Source organism: Pongo abelii, chromosome 20 (genome assembly GCF_028885655.2).
Source record: "Pongo abelii isolate AG06213 chromosome 20, NHGRI_mPonAbe1-v2.0_pri, whole genome shotgun sequence".
NCBI classification, from domain to species: domain Eukaryota; kingdom Metazoa; phylum Chordata; class Mammalia; order Primates; family Hominidae; genus Pongo; species Pongo abelii.
In genome coordinates, this window is record NC_072005.2 from 9,559,437 (window position 1) to 9,576,632 (window position 17,196).

At 47.6% G+C, this 17,196-nt stretch overlaps 1 long non-coding RNA gene across 1 annotated transcript; it reads left to right on the plus strand.

Moving 5' to 3' along the window:
• The first annotated feature begins 11 nt into the window (after positions 1–11).
• LOC134760686 (uncharacterized) lies at positions 12–15,827 on the plus strand. Its single transcript, XR_010138559.1, has 3 exons — positions 12–145; positions 14,510–14,671; positions 15,766–15,827. It is a non-coding gene; the product is annotated as an uncharacterized LOC134760686 (long non-coding RNA).
• The last annotated feature ends 1,369 nt before the right edge of the window (positions 15,828–17,196 follow it).

A 17,196-nucleotide genomic window follows, 5' to 3' on the forward strand; every position in this document is an offset into this window, starting at 1 on the left:
GGGCGGGGCCCACTCTTGGGGGTGGGGAGGAAGGTGGGGCCAGGCCCAGAGGAAAAGGTTGAAGTTATAGCCAGGTCTGTGGGCGGTGCCGCAGCAGAGTTGGCCATAGGGGAAGGAGCCAATGTGTTATGCATCTAGAAAATAGGTAACTACGTATTTTGCTCTATTACTATTTCAACATTTGATGTAAAAAACATTTTCTATGCAGCTAAAAGAATTGTTTTTAAAAATAATTTCTAGGTTTTCTGCCTTGCTTTAAAAAGTCTTTTCTTTCTTTTTTTTTTTTTTTGAGACAAAGTCTTACTCTGTCACCAAGGCTGGAGTTCAGTGGAGCCATCTCAGCTCACTGCAACCTCCGCCTCCCAGGTTCAAGCAATTCTCCTGCCTCAGCCTCCCAAGTAGCTGGAATTACAGGCACATGCCACCACGCCCCGCTAATTTTTGTATTTTTAGTAGAGACAGGGTTTCGCCATGCTGGCCAGGCTGGTCTTGAACTACTTGTCAGGCCTCTGAGCCCAAGTTAAGCCATCATAAACCCTGTCACCTGCACATATACATCCAGATGGCCTGGAGCAACTGAAGAACCACAAAAGAAGTGAAACAGCCCTTTCCTGCCTTAACTGATGACGTTCCACCATTGTGATTTGTTCCTGCCCAACTCCAACTGATCTCTTGACCTTGTGACATTCTTCTTCTGGACAAGTCTCAGGAGTTCCCCACCGAGCACCTTGTGACCCCTGCCCCTGCCAGCAAAAGATAACCACCTTTAACTGTAACTTTCCACTACCTACCGAAATCCTATAAAACTGCTGCACCCCATCTCCTTTTGCTGACCCCTGTCTTGGACTCAGCCCACTTGCACCCAAGTGAGTAAACAGCCTTGTTGCTAACACAAAGCCTGTTGGTGGTCTCTTCACATAGATGTGTGTAACATTTGGTTCCAAAACCCGGGACAGGGGGACTCCCTTGGGAGACCAGCCCCCTGTCCTCACCCTCACTCCGTGAGGAGCTCCACCTACTACCTTGGGTCCTCAGACTAGCCCAAGGAACATCTCACCAATTTCAAATTGGATAAGCAGTCTCTTCACTCTCTTCTCCAGCCTCTCTCACTACCCTTCAATCTCTCTGTCCTTCCAATTCCAGTTCTTTTTCCTCTCCAGTAGAGACAAAGGAGACACATTTTATCTGTGGACCCAAAACTCCAGCTCCAGTCACGGACTCAGGAAGACAGTCTTTCCTTGGTGGCTAATCACTGTGGGGATACCTGCCTGATTATTCACCTACATTCCATTGGTGTCTGATCACTGTGGGGATGCCTGCCTTGATCATTCACCCACATTCCCTTGGTGGCAAGTCAATTGCAGGGATACCTGCTTTGGCTGCTCACCCACATTACAGCCCAGGGCTGCTCACCCCTACCCCACTCCACCGCCTTCTCCATGTCTCTACCTTTCTCTTTAAACTTACCTCCTTCACTATGGGCAATCTTATGCCCTCCATTCCCTGTTCTTCTCCCTTAGCCTGTGTTCTCAAGAACTTAAAACCTATTCAACTCACACCTGACCTAAAACCTAAATACCTTATTTTCTTCTGCAACACTGCTTAGCCCCAATACAAACTTGAAAATGGTTCTAAATGGGCAGAAAACAGCACTTTTGATTTCTCCATCCTACAAGATCTAGATAATTTTTGTCATAAAATGGACAAATGGTCTGAGGTGCCTGACATCCAGGCATTCTTTACACTTTGGTCCCTCCCTAGTCTCTGCTCCCAATGTGACTCATCCCAAATCTTTCTTGTTTCTTTCCTGTCTGAGTCCTTTGAATCCTCCTTTTCTACGGACCCATCTGACCTCTCCCCTCCCCCCAGGCTGCTCCTCGTCAAGCTGAGCCAGGTCCCAATGTGTCTGGAATTGGTGGGTTCTTGGTCTCACTGACTTCAAGAATGAAGCCACGGACACTTAACGGTGAGTGTTACAGTTCTTAAAGGTGGCGTGTCTGAAGTTTGTTCCTTCTGATGTTCGGATGTGTTCAGAGTTTCTTCCTTCTGGTGGGTTTGTGGTCTCGCTGGCTCAGGAGTGAAGCTGCAGACCTTCACGGTGAGTGTAACAGCTCTTAAGGCAGCACATCTGGAGTTGCTCATTCCTCCCAGTGGGCTCATGGTCTCTCTGGCTTCAGGAGTGAAGCTGCAGACCTTCGCAGTGAGTGTTATAGCTCATAAAGGCAGTGTGGACCCAAAGAGTAAGCAGTAGCAAGATTTATTGCAAAAAGCGAAAGAACAAAGCTTCCACAGTGTGGAAGGGGACCCGAGCAGGTTGCCACTGCTGGCTCAGGCAGCCTGCTTTTATTCTCTTATCTGGCCCCACCCACATCCTGCTGATTGGTAGAGCTGAGTGGTCTGTTTTGACAGGGTGCTGATTGGTGTGTTTACAAACCTTGAGCTAGGTACAAAGTGCCAATTAGTGTATCCACAATCCGTGAGCTAGACATAAAGGTTCTCCACGTCCCCACCAGACCCAGGAGCCCAGCTGGCTTCACCCAGTGGATCCTGCACCAGGGCACCAGGTGGAGCTGCCTGCCAGTCCCGCACCATGTGCCTGCACTCCTCAGCCCTTGGGTGGTTGATGTTACTGGGCGCCGTGGAGCAGGGGGCAGTGCTCATCGGGGACGCTCGGGCCACACAGGAGCCCACGGAGGGGGTGGGAGGCTCAGGCATGGTGGAGCCTTGAGCCCTGCCCCATGGGAAGTCTTGAGCCCTGCCCCGTGGGAAGGCAGCTAAGGCCCGGCGAGAAATTGAGCACAGCGCCGGTGGGCTGGCACTGCTGGGGGACCCAGTACACCCTCTGCAGCTGCTGGCCTGGATGCTAAGCCCCTCATTGCCTGGGGCTGGCAGGGCCAGCCGGCTGCTCTGAGTGCAGGGCCGCCAGGCCCACACCCACCCGGAACTCCACCTGGCCTGCAAGCGCCATGTGCAGCCCCAGTTCCCACTCGCGCCTCTCCCTCCACACCACCCTGAAAGCTGACGGAGCCAGCTCCGGCCTTGGCCAGCCCAGAAAGGGGCTCCCACAGTGCAACAGTGGGCTGAAGGGCTCCTCAAGTGCTGCCAAAGTGGGAACCCAGGCAGAGGAGGCGCCAAGAGTGAGCAAGGGCTGTGAGGACTGCCAGCACGCTGTCACCTCTCACTAATTCTTCCTCAGCCTCCACTTCCTACCCCATAATCTTTCTATCAACTCCCCTTCTCACACCCGGTCCAGCTTACAGTTTCGTTCCATGACTAGCCCTCCCCCACCTGCCCAACAATATCCTCTTAGAGAAGTGGCTGGAGCTGAAGGCATAGTCAAGGTTAATACTCCTTTTTCTTCATCCGACCCCTCCCAAGTCAGTTAGCATTTAGGCTCTTTTTCATCAAATATAAAAACCCAGCCCAGTTCATGGCCTATTTGGCAACAACCCTTAGACAGTTTACCACCCTAGACCCAGAGAGGCCAGAAGGCCATCTTATTCTCAATATGCATTTTATTAACCAATCTGCTCCCAAGATTAGAAAAAGCTCCAAAAATTAGATTCCGAACCTCAAACCCCACAACAGGACTTAATTAACCTCACCTTCAAAGTGTACAATAATAAAGAAGAGGCAGCCAAGTGGCAATGTATTTCTGAGTTGCAATTACTTGCCTCTGCTGTGAGATAAACCCCAGCCACATCTCCAGCACATAAGAACTTCAAAATGCCTAAACCGCAGAGGCCGGGTGTTCCTCCAGGACCTCCTCCCCCAGGTTCTTGCTTTAAGTGCTGGAAATTTGGCCACTGGGCCAAGGAATGCCTGCAGCCCAGGATTCCTCCTAAGCTGTGTCCCATCTGTGGAACCCCCCTGGAAATTGGACTGTCCAACTCACCTGGCAGCCACTACCAGAGCCACTGGAACTCTGGCCCAAGGCTCGCTGACTGACTCCCTCCCAGATCTTCTCGGCTTAGCAGCTGAAGACTGACACTGCCCTATTGCCTCGGAAGCCTCCTGGACCATCACAGATGCTTTGGGTAACTCTTACAGTGGAGGGCACGTCCGTCCCCTTCTTAATCAATACGGAGGCTACCCACTCCACATTACCTTCTTTTCAAGGGCCTGTTTCCCTTGCCTCCATAACTGCTGTGGGTATTGATGACCAGGCTTCTAAACCTCTTAAAACTCCCCAACTCTGGTGCCAACTTGAACAACATTCTTTTATGCACTCCTTTTTAGTTATCCCCACCTGCCCAGCTCCCTTATTAGATCAAGACATTTTAACTAAATTCTCTGCTTCCCTGACTATTCCCAGGCTATAGCCATACCTCATTGCCGCCCTTTTCCCCAGTTCAAAGCCTCCTTCCCGTCCTCCCCTTGTGTCTCGCTACCTTAATCCACAAGTATGGGATACCTCTACTCCCTCCTTAGCAACCGATCATGCACCCCTTATCATCCCTCGGGGGTAAAACCTAATCACCCTTACCCTGCTCAATGCCAGTATCCCATCCCACAACAGGATTTGAGGGGACTAAAGCCTGTTATCACTTGCCTGTTACAGCATGACCTTTTGAAGCCTACAAACTCTCCTTACAACTCTCCTATCCTACCTGTCCAAAAACTGGACAACTCTTACAGGCTGGTCCAGGATCTTTGCCTTATCAACAAAATTGTCTTGCCTATCCACCCCATGGTGCCAAACCCATATACTCTCCTATCCTCAACACCTCACTCCACAACCCATTATTCTGTTCTGGATCTCAAAGATGCTTTCTTTACTATTCCTTTACCCCCTTAATCCCAGCCTCTCTTCACTTTAACTTGGACTGACCCTGACACCCATCAGTCTCAGCAACTTACCTGGGCTGTACTGCCGCAAGGCTTCAGGGACAGCCCCCGTTACTTCGGTCAAGCACTTTCTCATGATATACTTTCTTTCCATCCATCTGCTTCTCACCTTATTCAATATTTTGGTGACCTCCTACTTTATAGCCCCTCCTACAAATCTTCCCAACAGGACACCCTCTGGCTCCTCCAATATGTATTCTCAAAGGGATATCGCGTATCCCCCTCGAAAGCCCAAATTTCTTCTTCATCCGTTACCTATCTCAGCATAATTCTTCATAAAAACACACATGCTTTCCCTGCTGATCATGTCTGGCTAATCTTCCAAACCCCAATGCCTTCTACAAAACAACAACTCCTTTCCTTCCTAGGCATGCTTGGGTACTTTCACCTTTGGATACCTGGTTTTGCCCTCCTGACTAAACCATTATGTAAACTCACAAGGAAACCTAGCTGGCCCCATAGATCCTAAATCTTTTCCCCACTCCTCTTTCCATTTCTTAAAAACAGCCCTAGAAGCTGCTCCCACACTAGCTCTCCCTAACTCATCCCAACCCTTTTCATTACACACAGCCATTGTACAGGACTGTGTGGTTGGAATTCTTACATAAGAGCTGGGACCACACCCTGTAGCCTTTCTGTCCAAACAACTTGACCTTACTGTTTTAGGCTTGCCCTCATGTCTGCATGTGGTGGCTGCCACCACTTTAATACTTTTAGAGGCCCTCAAAACCACAAGCTATGCTCCACTTACTCTCTACAGTTCCCATAACTTTCAATATCTATTTTCTTCCTCACACTTGACACATATACTTTCTGCCCCCTGGCTCCTTCAACTGTACTCACCATTTGTTGAATTTCCCACAATTACCATTGTTCCTGGCCCAGACTTCAATCCGGCCTCTCATCTTATTCCTCATACTACATCTGAACCCCATGACTGTATCTCTCTAATCCATATGACTTTCCCCATATTTCCCTCTTTCCTGTTCCCCACCCAGACCACACTTGGTTTATTGATGATAGTTCTTCCAGGCCCAATCACCAATCACTGGCAAAGGCAGGCTATGCTATAGTGTGTTCCACATCTATCATTGAGGCTATGGCCCTGCCTCCTTCCACTGCCTCTCAACAAGCGGAACTCATTGCCTTAACTCGAGCTCTCACTCTTGCAAAGGGAATATGTGTCAATATCTATACTGATTCCATACTTGGAATCCTTCCACATCCTTCACCACCATCCTGTTATATGGTCAGAAACAGGTTTCCTTACTACGCAAGGGTCTTCCATCATTAATGTCTCTTCAATAAAAACTCTTCTTAAAGCTGCTGTACTTCCAAGGAAGCTGGGGTCATTCACTGCAAAGGCCATCAAAGGACATCAGATCCCATTGCTCAGGGCAACAATTATGCTGATAAGGTAGTTAAAGAAGCAGCTAGCCTTCCAACTTCTGTCCCTCATGGCCAGTTTTTCTCCTTCTCATCAGTCACTCCCACCTACTCTCCCACTGAAACTTCCACCTATCAATCTCTTCCCACACAAGACAAATGGTTCTTGGATCAAGGAAAATTCCTCCTTCCACCTTCACTGCCTCATTTCATTGTATCTTCCTTTCATGACCTCTTCCATGTAGGCTACAAGCCACTAGCCCACCTCTTAGACCCTCTCATTTCCTTTCCATCATGGAAATCTATCCTCAAGGAAATCACTTCTCAGTGTTCCATTTGCTATTCTACCACCCCTCAGGGATTTCTCAGACCCCGTTCCTTTCCTACACATCAAGCTCAGGGGTTCACCCCTGCCAGGACTGGCAAATGGACTTTATCCACATGCCCTGAGTCAGGAAACTACAATACTCTTGGTCTGGGTAGCCACTTTCACTGGATGGGTAGAGGCCTTTCTCTCAGGGCCTGAGAAGGCCAACACGGTCATCTCCTCCCTTCTGTCAGACATAATTTCTCAGTTTAGCCTTACTACCTCTATACAGTCCGACAACAGACTGGCCTTCATTAGTCAAGTCACTCAAGCAGTCTCTCAGGCCTTGGGCATTCAATGGAAACTTCATGCCCCCTACCGCCCTCAGTCTTCTGGAAAGGTAGAAAGGAATAATGGTCTTTTAAAAACACACCTCACCAAACTCAGCCTTCAACTTAAAAAGGACTGGACAGTATTTTTACCACCTGCCCTCCTCAGAATTTGAGCCTGTCCTCGGGATGCTACAGGGTACAGTCCATTTGAACTTTCATATGGACATACCTTCTTGCTGGGCCCCAACCTCATTCCAGACACCAGCCCTCTGGGGGACTATCTTCCAGTCCTCCAGCAGGTTAGACAGGAAATTCACCAGGCTGCTAATCTTCTTTTGCCTACTCCAGATTCCCAGCCATATGAGGACACCCTCGCTGGATGATCAGTTCTTGTTAAGAATCTGACCCCTCAAACTCTACAACCTCAGTGGACTGGACCCCACTTAGTCATCTATAGTACTCCAATGGCCGTCCATCTGCAGGACCCTGCCCATTGGGTTCAACGTTCCAGGATAAAGCTGTGCCCATCAGACAACCAGCCTGATCTCTCCTCTTCCTCCTGGAAGTTGCAAGTACTCACCCCTACTTCCCTTAAACTAACCTGCATTTCTGAAGGACAGTAGTAACCCTTATGAGCCTAATACAGCCTTTCATTTTGTTAGGTCTATTCTTCGTTACCCTGATCTTTACAACAGGGCTTCACACAGTCACCCCCACTACTTGGACTGTACCCCAAAACTTTTCATCCCTGCTATCTTCTGTCTAGTCGTACTCCTACTCTTCGTTCTCACCTACCCATAAATGTCCTGCCCTTGTCACGACTGCCAGTTTACACTTTTTCTCCAAACCATCATAGCTGATATCTCCTGGTCTTAGCCCCTAACCACCACTCTTAACTCCCCCTTGGAGTGGATAGATGACCTTTGCTGGCAAGGCACACTCCAATTCTTTCACCCTGATGAAGTCCCTTTCTTTACTTTTCCTCATTCCCATTCTCCTGCCATCCTCTACCCCTCCCTAATTACCTCCAACTTACTATCAATCTCGCTCACTCCCCCCTCACTCTTTGTAATCCCTCCTTAGTGAACAATTGCTGGCTTTGCATTTCCCCTTTTTCCTGCTCTTACACAGCTGTCCCCACCTTACATACCGACTGGGCAACATCTGCTGTCTCCCTACATCTCTGAACCTCCTTTAACAGCCCTCATCTTTACTCTTCTGAAGAACTTCTTTACTTTCTAGACAGGTCTAGCAAAACCTCAGACATTTCATATCAGCAAGCTGATGCTCTTCTCCACATCTACTTAAAAAACCTTTATCCTTGATTGAGGCCTTCCTGGCTAACACGGTGAAACCCGTCTCTACTAAAAACACAAAAAATTAGCCGGGCATGGTTGCAGGCACCTGTAGTCCCAGCTACTCAGGAGACTGAGGCAGGAGAATCACGTGAACCCGGGAGGTAGAGCTTGCAGTGAGCCGAGATTGTGCCACTGCACTCCAGCCTGGGTGACGGAGCGAGACTGTCTCCAAAAAAAAAAAAAAAAACCTTTAACCTGATGTCAATTCTACTCCACCCATATTTGAACCCCTCACAACATAAACTACTCTACCTGTTGTCACTCCTTTGTGCATCTCTCGGCAAAGACCCACTGGAATTCCCCTAGGTAACATTTCACCTTCTCTATGCTTCTTCACTCTTCATCTCCAAAGCCCAACTACACATATTACCAAAACCATTGGGGCTTTTTAGCTCCACATTATAGATAAGCCCTCTATCAATACTGGCAAACTTAAAAACATTAGCAGTTACTATTACTTAGGAAGACATTTGTCCTGCACTTCACTCCATCCTTGGCTACCTTCCCCTTGTTCTTCAGACTCTCCTCCCAGCCCCCCTTCTTGTTTACTTATACCCAACCCCATTAATAGCAATGAAAGGTTGCTTGTAGACACTATGAGCTTTCTAATACACCATGAATATTGAACCTCCCCCTCTACCCAGTTGCCCTATCAATCCCCATTACAACTTGTAATGGCTGCTGCCCTTGCTGTGAGAGGTGACAAAGTACTGGCACCCCTCACTTGCTCTCAGCACCTCCTCAGCCTTGATGTCCACTCTGGCCACACTTGAGGAGCTCTTCCGCCCACCACTGCACTGTGGGAGCCCCTCTCTGGGCTGGCCAAGGCTGGAGCCATCTCCCTCTGCTTGCAGGGAGCTGAGGAGGGAGGGGCGCAGGTGGGAACCAGGGCTGCGCTCAGCGCTCGCGGGCCAGCGCATGTTCTGGGTGGGCCCTGCACTCGGAGTGGCTGGCTGGCACCACCAGCCCTGGGCAGTGAGGGTCTTAGCACCTGGGCCAGCAGCTGCGGAGAGTGCACTGGGTCCCCCAGCACTGCCAGCCCACCTGTGCCACACTCGAATTCTTGCCATGCCTCAGCCACCTCCCCACATGCCCACGCCCCCCTGTGGTGGTCTCCCACATGGCCCAAGCTTCCCCAATGGGCGCCACCCCCTGCTCTGTGGTGCCCAGTCCCATTCACTGCCCAAGGGCTGCGGAGTGCAGGCGTGGCACGGGACTGGCGGGCAGCTCTGCCCATGGCGGGATCCACTAGGCAAAGCCAGCTGAGCTCCTGTGTTGGGTGGGGACTTGGAGAACTTTTATATCTAGCTAGAGGATTGTAAATGAGCCAATCAGCACTCTGTGTCTAGCTCAAGGTTTGTAAACACACCAATCAGTGCTCTGTGTCTAGCTAATCTGGTGGGGACTTGGAGAACCTTTATGTCTAGCTAAAGGATTGTAAATACACCAATCAGCACTCTGTGTCTAGCCCAAGGTTTGTAAACACACCAATCAACACCCTGTGTCTAGCTCAAGGTTTGTAAACACACCAATCAGCACTCTGTATCTAGCTAATCTGGTGAGGACTTGGAGAACTTTTATGTCTAGCTAGAGGATTGTAAATGCACCAATCAGCATTCAGTGTCTAGCTCAGGGATTGTAAATGCATGAATCAGCACCCTGTCAAAAAGGACCAATCAGCTCTCTGTAAAATGCATCAATCAGCAGGATGTGGGTGGGGCCAGATAAGGGAATAAAAGCAGGCTGCCTGAGCCAGCAGTGGCAACCCGCTCACGTCCTCTTCTACACTGTGGAAACTTTGTTCTTTCACTCTTTGCAATAAATCTTGCTGCTGCTCACTCTTTGGATCCGCACTGCCTTTATGAGCTGTAACACTCACAGTGAAGGTCTGCAGCTTCACTCCTGAGGCCAGCGAGACCACAAACCCACCAGGAGGAACGAACAACTCTGGACAGGAGGAATGAACAACCCCAGACTCACCGCCTTAAGAGCTGTAACACTCACTGCGGAGGTCTGCAGCTTCACTCCTGAAGCCAACGAGATGATGAACCCACCAGAAGGAAGAAACTCCAAACACGTCCGAATATCAGAAGGAACAAACTCCAGACACACCACCTTTAAGAAATGTAACACTCACCTTGAGGGTCTGTGGCTTCATTCTTCAAGTCAGTGAGACCAAGAACCCACCAATTCCGGACACAGCTGGATCCCTAGGAGTCTGGGTGCAAGACATCTCTTTTGGTGCTCCCTCTCATCTTTTCACTTTACATTTCCAGTTCTGCCTTACACAAGGTCTCTTCTTCCTCTGTGACTCCTCCACCTACATGTGTCTACCTATTAATTGGACAGGCACATATACACTAGTTTTCCTTATTCCAAAAAATCGATTTGCAAATGGGACGGAACAGCATCCTGTTCCCCTCAGGACACAAACACTTCACTACTGTTTTGTTTTTCTTATTAATATAAGAAGACAGGAAGAGGCCTCGACTTACTCACTGCTGAAAAAGGAGGACTCTGCATATTTCTAAAAGAAGAATGTTGTTTTTACCTGAATCAGCATGCCCTGAATAAGACTACATAAAAAACTCAAAGGTAGAGCCCAAAAACCTCACCAACCAGGCGCATAATTATGCTGGACCTCCCTGGGCACTTTCTAATAGGATGTCCTTGCTCCTCCCAATTCTTAGTCCTCTCATATCTGTTTTTCTCCTTCTCTTATTCAGACCTTGTGTCTTCCGTTTAGTTTCTCAATTCATACAAAACCACATCCAGGCCATCACCAATCATTCTATACAACAAATACTCCTTTTAACAACCCCACAATATCACCCCTTATCTCAAAATCTTTCTTCAGTTTAATCTCTCCCACTCTAGGTTCCCATGCTGCCCCTAATCCCGCTTGAAGCAGCCTTGAGAAACATTGCCCATTATCTCTCCATAGCTCACCCCAAAATTTTCACTGCCCCTCAACACTTCACCACTGTTTTGTTTTTCTGATTAATATAAGAAGACTGAAATGTCAGGCCTCCAAGCCCAAGATAAGCCATCATAACCCGTGTGACCTGCACGTATGTATTCAGATGGCCTGGAGCAACTGAAGAACCACAAAAGAAGTGAAACAGCCAGTTCCTGCCTTAACTGATGAGGTTCCATCATTGTGATTTGTTCCTACCCCACCCCAACTGATCTCTTGACCTTGTGACATTCTTCTCCTGGACAATGAGTCTCAGGAGCTCCCCACCAAGCACTTTGAGACCCCTGCCCCTGCCCACAAATGATAACCACCTTTAACTGTAACTTTCCACTACCTACCCAAATCCTATAAAACTGCCCCACCCCTATCTCCCTTTGCTGACTCCTTTCTCGGACTCAGCCCACTTGCACCAAAGTGAATAAACAGCCTTGTTGCTCACACAAAGCGTGTTGGTGGTCTCTTCACACGGACACGTGTAACACTCCTGACCTCAAGTGATCTGCCCACTATGGCCTCCCAAAGTGCTGGGATTACAGGCATGAGCCACCGCACCTGGCCTAAAAAGTCTTTTCAAACTCTAGATGACAGAGATTTTGATCTTTTCATTTGAAATGTATTACTTTAAAAATTTATATCTTTTGTTAGGGTGCAGGGGCTCACACCTATAATCCCAGCACTTTGAGAGGCCAAGGTGAGCAGATCACATATATGTATATATATTTTTTTAATGGAATGTATTTGGGCATATGGTGTGGAGTAGTGGATCCAATTTTATCTCATCCAAAAAGAGGGCCAATTTTTGTAGCACCACTTACTGAGAGAAACTGCCTGATATGGTTTGGCTCTGGGTCCCCACCCAAATGTAATCTCCAATGTTGGAAGTGGGGACTGGTAGGAGGTGATTGGATCATGGGGGTGGTTTCTAATGGTTTATCACCATCCCCCTAGGACTGTCTCATGATAGGGTTCTCAGGAGAACTGGTTGTTTAAAAGTGTGTAGCACCTCCTCCTTTGCTCTCTCTCTCCTGCTCCACCATGTGAAGTCCTGCCTGCTTCCTCTTCACCTTCCACCATGATTGAAAGTTTCCTGAGGCCTCCCAGCCATGCTTCCTGTACAGTCTGTGGAATTAAACCTCTTTTCTTTATAAATTTCTTTATAAATTAGAGCAGTGCAAGAACAGACTAATGCACTACATTTGACCTGCTGATATGAAATTCTACCTCATTAAATTTTTTTTTTAATTGGGCAGGGTGCAATGGCTCATGCCTGTAATCCCAGCACTTTGGGAGGCTGAGGTGGGCAGATCACAAGGTCAGGAGTTCAAGACCAGCATGACCAACATGGTGAAACCCTGTCTCTACTAAAAATACAAAAATTAGCTGGGTGTGGTTGCATGCACCTGTAATCCCAGCTACTCGGGAGGCTGAGGCAGGAGAATCGCTTGAACCCAGGAGGCAGAGGTTGCAGTGAGCCAATATTGCACCACTGTACTCCAGCCTGGGTGACAGAGAGAGACTCCATCTCAAAAAACTATTTTTTTATCATTATGGATACATAACAGTTGTATTCTTAAAGTTTTTAAAACTTTGTTACTCCTAATTTTACAACATTAAGCTTTTGAATTATTATGGACACATAATTGTATCCACCTTTTTAAAACAGTAATTCTTATATATACCTGTATCAGTTTCTAGATCCTTCTGTGCCATTCATAGATTTACTCATGCCAATCTTATTATATTCCTTTGATTCCAATGGTTTTATATCAAATTTTAATATTTAGTTGTAAAAATATAAGGGTAGCCAATGTTTGTTGACTATTACTCTTATGGGATCTTTGAGGTGTCAATTATCTTCCCCTGGAAATCCTCTGTTGCCCGTGGCACCTTCACCCAAGTTGAAGAAGAAGAAGAGGAGCTTTATTTAGTGTTAGGGCAGCTCAGAGGAGCTGGGTACGGTGGCCAACACCTGTAATCCCAGCACTTTGGGAGGCTGAGGTGTGAGGATCACCTGAGGTTGAGAGTTCAAGACCAGCCTGACCAACATGGAGAAACCCCATCTCTACTAAAAATACAAAATTGGCCAGACATGGTGGCACATGCCTGTCATCCCAGCTACCTGGGAGGCTGAGGCAGGAAAATCACTTGAACCCAGGAGGCAGAGGTTGTGGTGAGCTGAGATTGTGCCATTGCACTCCAGCCTGGCAACAAGAGTGAAACTCTGTCTCCAGAACAAAAACAAAACAAAACAAAACAAAACAAAAACAGCTCAGAGGAGACCCACAGTGAATAGCTCCCCTCTGTGGGCAGGCAGGTCGTTTGTCGAGTGTTCAGCTCTCAGCATAGAGGAGGTCCTGGAGAGGGTAGCTCCTTTCCTCAGACAAGTTTTTTGGTGGTCTCTGCAGGTCTCTGAGGGTCTCAGCAGAGACACTAGCTCCTCTCTTCTGCTAGTGGCACCATCTGCTCAGCTCTGGCTGAGCCAGGGACATTTTGTGAGCCTCAGAGGGCAGGAAGTGCATGCCAATTGGCCCATGGGTGGCCATGGGTGGGCCTAGAAAAGGCACCAATTACCACTCCAGTTCATGGGACTGGCAGCCCAGCCACCAGCCTTCAGGGCCTCCCTGGCCAGAAGGAGAAACCTTACCAGGGAACTACCCCTTTCCCCCTGGGACTCTCTCATGTCTATCCTGCTGTTCATGGTGACCTGGCTTGGCCCGACTTTGCTCCAAGATAGGAGGGGGCGTGGACAGCAGGGAGAAGCCAGGCAGCTGGGGCAGGCACTAAACATTAACCAGGCACAGTGGTGCATGTCTGTAGTTCCAGCTACTCAGGAGGCTGAGGTAGGAGGTCTGCCTGAGCCCAGCAGGCTGAAGTTGCAGTGAGGCAGTGATCACACTGAGGTAGGAGGAATAATTTGACTCCAGAGGTGGGGCTCAGACCTGGACAAAATTGAGGACTAGCTAAAACAGGGATGGGGCAGAAGCAGCTTTCCATAAGACACGCCTACCGGTGAGCCATGTCAGTTTAACATTGCCATGGCAACACCCAGGAGTTATCACCCCTTTCCATGGCAACGACCCGATGACCAAAGTTACCACCATTTTCCTACAAATTTCTGCATAAACTGCCCCTTAATCTACATGTAATTAAAAGTAGATATAAATATGACTACAAAACTGCCCTGAGCTGCTACTCTCAGCACACTGCCTATGAGGTTTCCCATAGGAGTAGTCACAAAGCTGTACCACCACCAGAGCTGAAACACAGCTTCTTCGATAAAGCTTCTTTCTTCTACCACCAGCTCACCCTGAATTATTTCCTGGCCAAAGCCAAAAACCCTCATGGGCTAAGTCCCAATTTGAAGCTTGCTTGTCCTACAGCAGCATGACTGCACTCCAGCCTGGGTGATGGAGCAAGACCTTGGCTCAAAAAACATACTTTATCAAACAGAGGTATGTTAGAGGTAAGTTAAGATAGAACAGTTTCTTAATTCCGAAAAAAACAAAACATTTGCGTAAAGAACAATCTTTTGAATAAAAGTCATAAAAACAGGCCAGGCGTGGTGGCTCATGACTGTAATCCCAGCACTTTGGGAGGCTGAGGCAGGTAGATCAACTGAGGTCAGGAGTTCGAGACCAGCCTGACCAATATGATGAAATCCCATCTCTAGAAAAAAATACAAAAATTAGCTGGGCATTGTGGTGGGTGCCTGTAATCCCAGCTACTCGGGAGGCTGAGGTAGGAGAATTGCTTGAACCTGGGAGGCGGAGGTCACAGTGAGCTGAGATCATGACATTGCACTCCAGCCTCAGCAACAGCACATGACTCCATCTCAAAAAAATAAAAAAGAAGGCCAGGCGTGGTGGCTCACACCTGTAACCCCAGCACTTTGGGAGGCCAAGGCAGGAGGATCAGCTGAGGTCAGGAGTTCGAGAACAAACTGGCCAACATGGTGAAACCCCACCTCTACTAATAATACAAAAATTAGCCAGGTGTCTTAGTGCACACCTGTAATCCCAGCTACTTGGGAGGCTGAGGCAGGAGAATCGCTTGAACCCAGGAAGTAGAAGTTGCAATGAGCCAAGATCATGCCATTGCACTCCAGCCTGGGAGACAGAGCGAGACTCCGTCCCAAAAAAATAATAAATAAAATAAAATAAAAAGAATTTGCATTTGGGGAAGTTTGTCAAAGATGTTAAAAGGCTCAAAACATTTGATTGAAACAGGATAACAGCTCACTTGTTAGTAATCCATGTAAATACAGTGATAATCAAAAGTCATTAGTAGGAGTAAAGAGAGTTACTGGGAAAAAATGAATCCTTTTAAAGCCCAGAGCTTTTTGTTGTTTCATTTATTTCAGGGGTAGATGGGGGACAGCGTCTAACTCAGTTGCCCAGGCTGGAGTGCAGCAGCACAAAAGCTCACTGCATCCTTGATCTCCCAGGCCTAAGTGATCTTCCCACCTCAGCCTCCCGAGTAGTTGAGACTACAGGCACAAGTTACCACACCCAGCTAATTTTTGTATGTGTGTCTTTTTTTTTTTTTTTTTTTTTTTAGAGATGGGCTTTCATCATGTTGCCCAGGCTGTTATTGAACTCCTGAACTCAAGCGATCCTCCCACCTCAGCCTCTCAAAGTGCTGGGATTCAGGCATGAAACATCATGCCCAACCAACCAGGTTTTTTTTTAAGTGATTAAAAACTTAATAAAGACAATACAGGAATTTATCTCGATAATTTCTTGTAAAACCTTTCTTAGACCAGCTACCAAAAAGGTAAAGAAAAACCTTCTACAGTGTGATTGTTTCTCCTTATGCAAAGCGCATTTAGATAACCTGGAAGTTGGCCAGGCATGGTGGCTCCCACCTGTAATCCTAGCACTTGGGAGGCCGAGGCGGGTGGATTACTTGGGTCAGGAGGTCGAGACCAGCCTGGCCAACATGGTGAAACCCTTTCCCTACTAAAAAACACAAAAATTAGCCAGAGGTGGTGGCACACACCTGTAGACCCAGCTACCAAGGAGGCTGAGGCAGAGAATCACTTGAACCCAGGAGGCAGAGGTTGCAGTGAGCTGAGATTGCACCACTGAACTCCAGCCTGGGTGACAGAGCAAGAATCCATCTCAAAAAATAAAATAAAAATAAAAATAACCTGGAAGTTGAACCTGATGAAAAGTGTGCTTGGATTTAGTTAGGAATATGTCCAAGGCTATGAGTGTAAAAATTTAGGTACATCAAGAAAAACCAAGAGTACAGAATCAAGTTATACAGAGCAAATACATTGCTTTTCTAGGCCTTCATGATAAATATTTCAGTGTCAGGCCATAATAGCCAATTTAGAATCAAAGAAAAAACTTACAGGAGCAGACAAAAAAAGTTGGAGACAGTCATCATCCCAGGCCTTCTCAATGTGAAAAAAAGAAGGCAATGATGTATGACCTGCAAGTGACATACATTGAGATGCAAGTAAAGTTGAGCCTCTGAGACATGAATGAGAAATCTGAAAACCAAAACTCTACCTCAACAAATTGGCTGGTTTTGTTTTTGGTGGCTTGTTCCTGTAATCTCAGCACTTTGGAAGGATGAGACAGGAGAGTAACTTAAGGCCAGAAGTTTGAGACCAGCCTGGGCAACATAGCAAGATGCCATCTGTATTAGTCTGTTCTCGCATTGCTATAAAGAAATAACTAACAGTGGGTAATTTATAAAGAAAAAAGCTTTAATTGGCTCATAGTTCTGCAGGCTGGACAGGAAGCATGTTGCTGGCATCTGCTTGGCTTCTGGGGAGGCCTCAGGAAACTTACAATCATAGAAGAAGGCAGAGGACCAGGCATGTCACATGGCCGAAGCAGGAGCAGGAGAGAGGGGGAGGTTCTACACACCTTTAAACGGCCAAATCGAGTGACAAGCACTCACTCACTATCTATCACGAGGACAGTACCGAGGCAGGTAGTGCTAAATCACTCATGAGAAATCCACCCCAACATGATC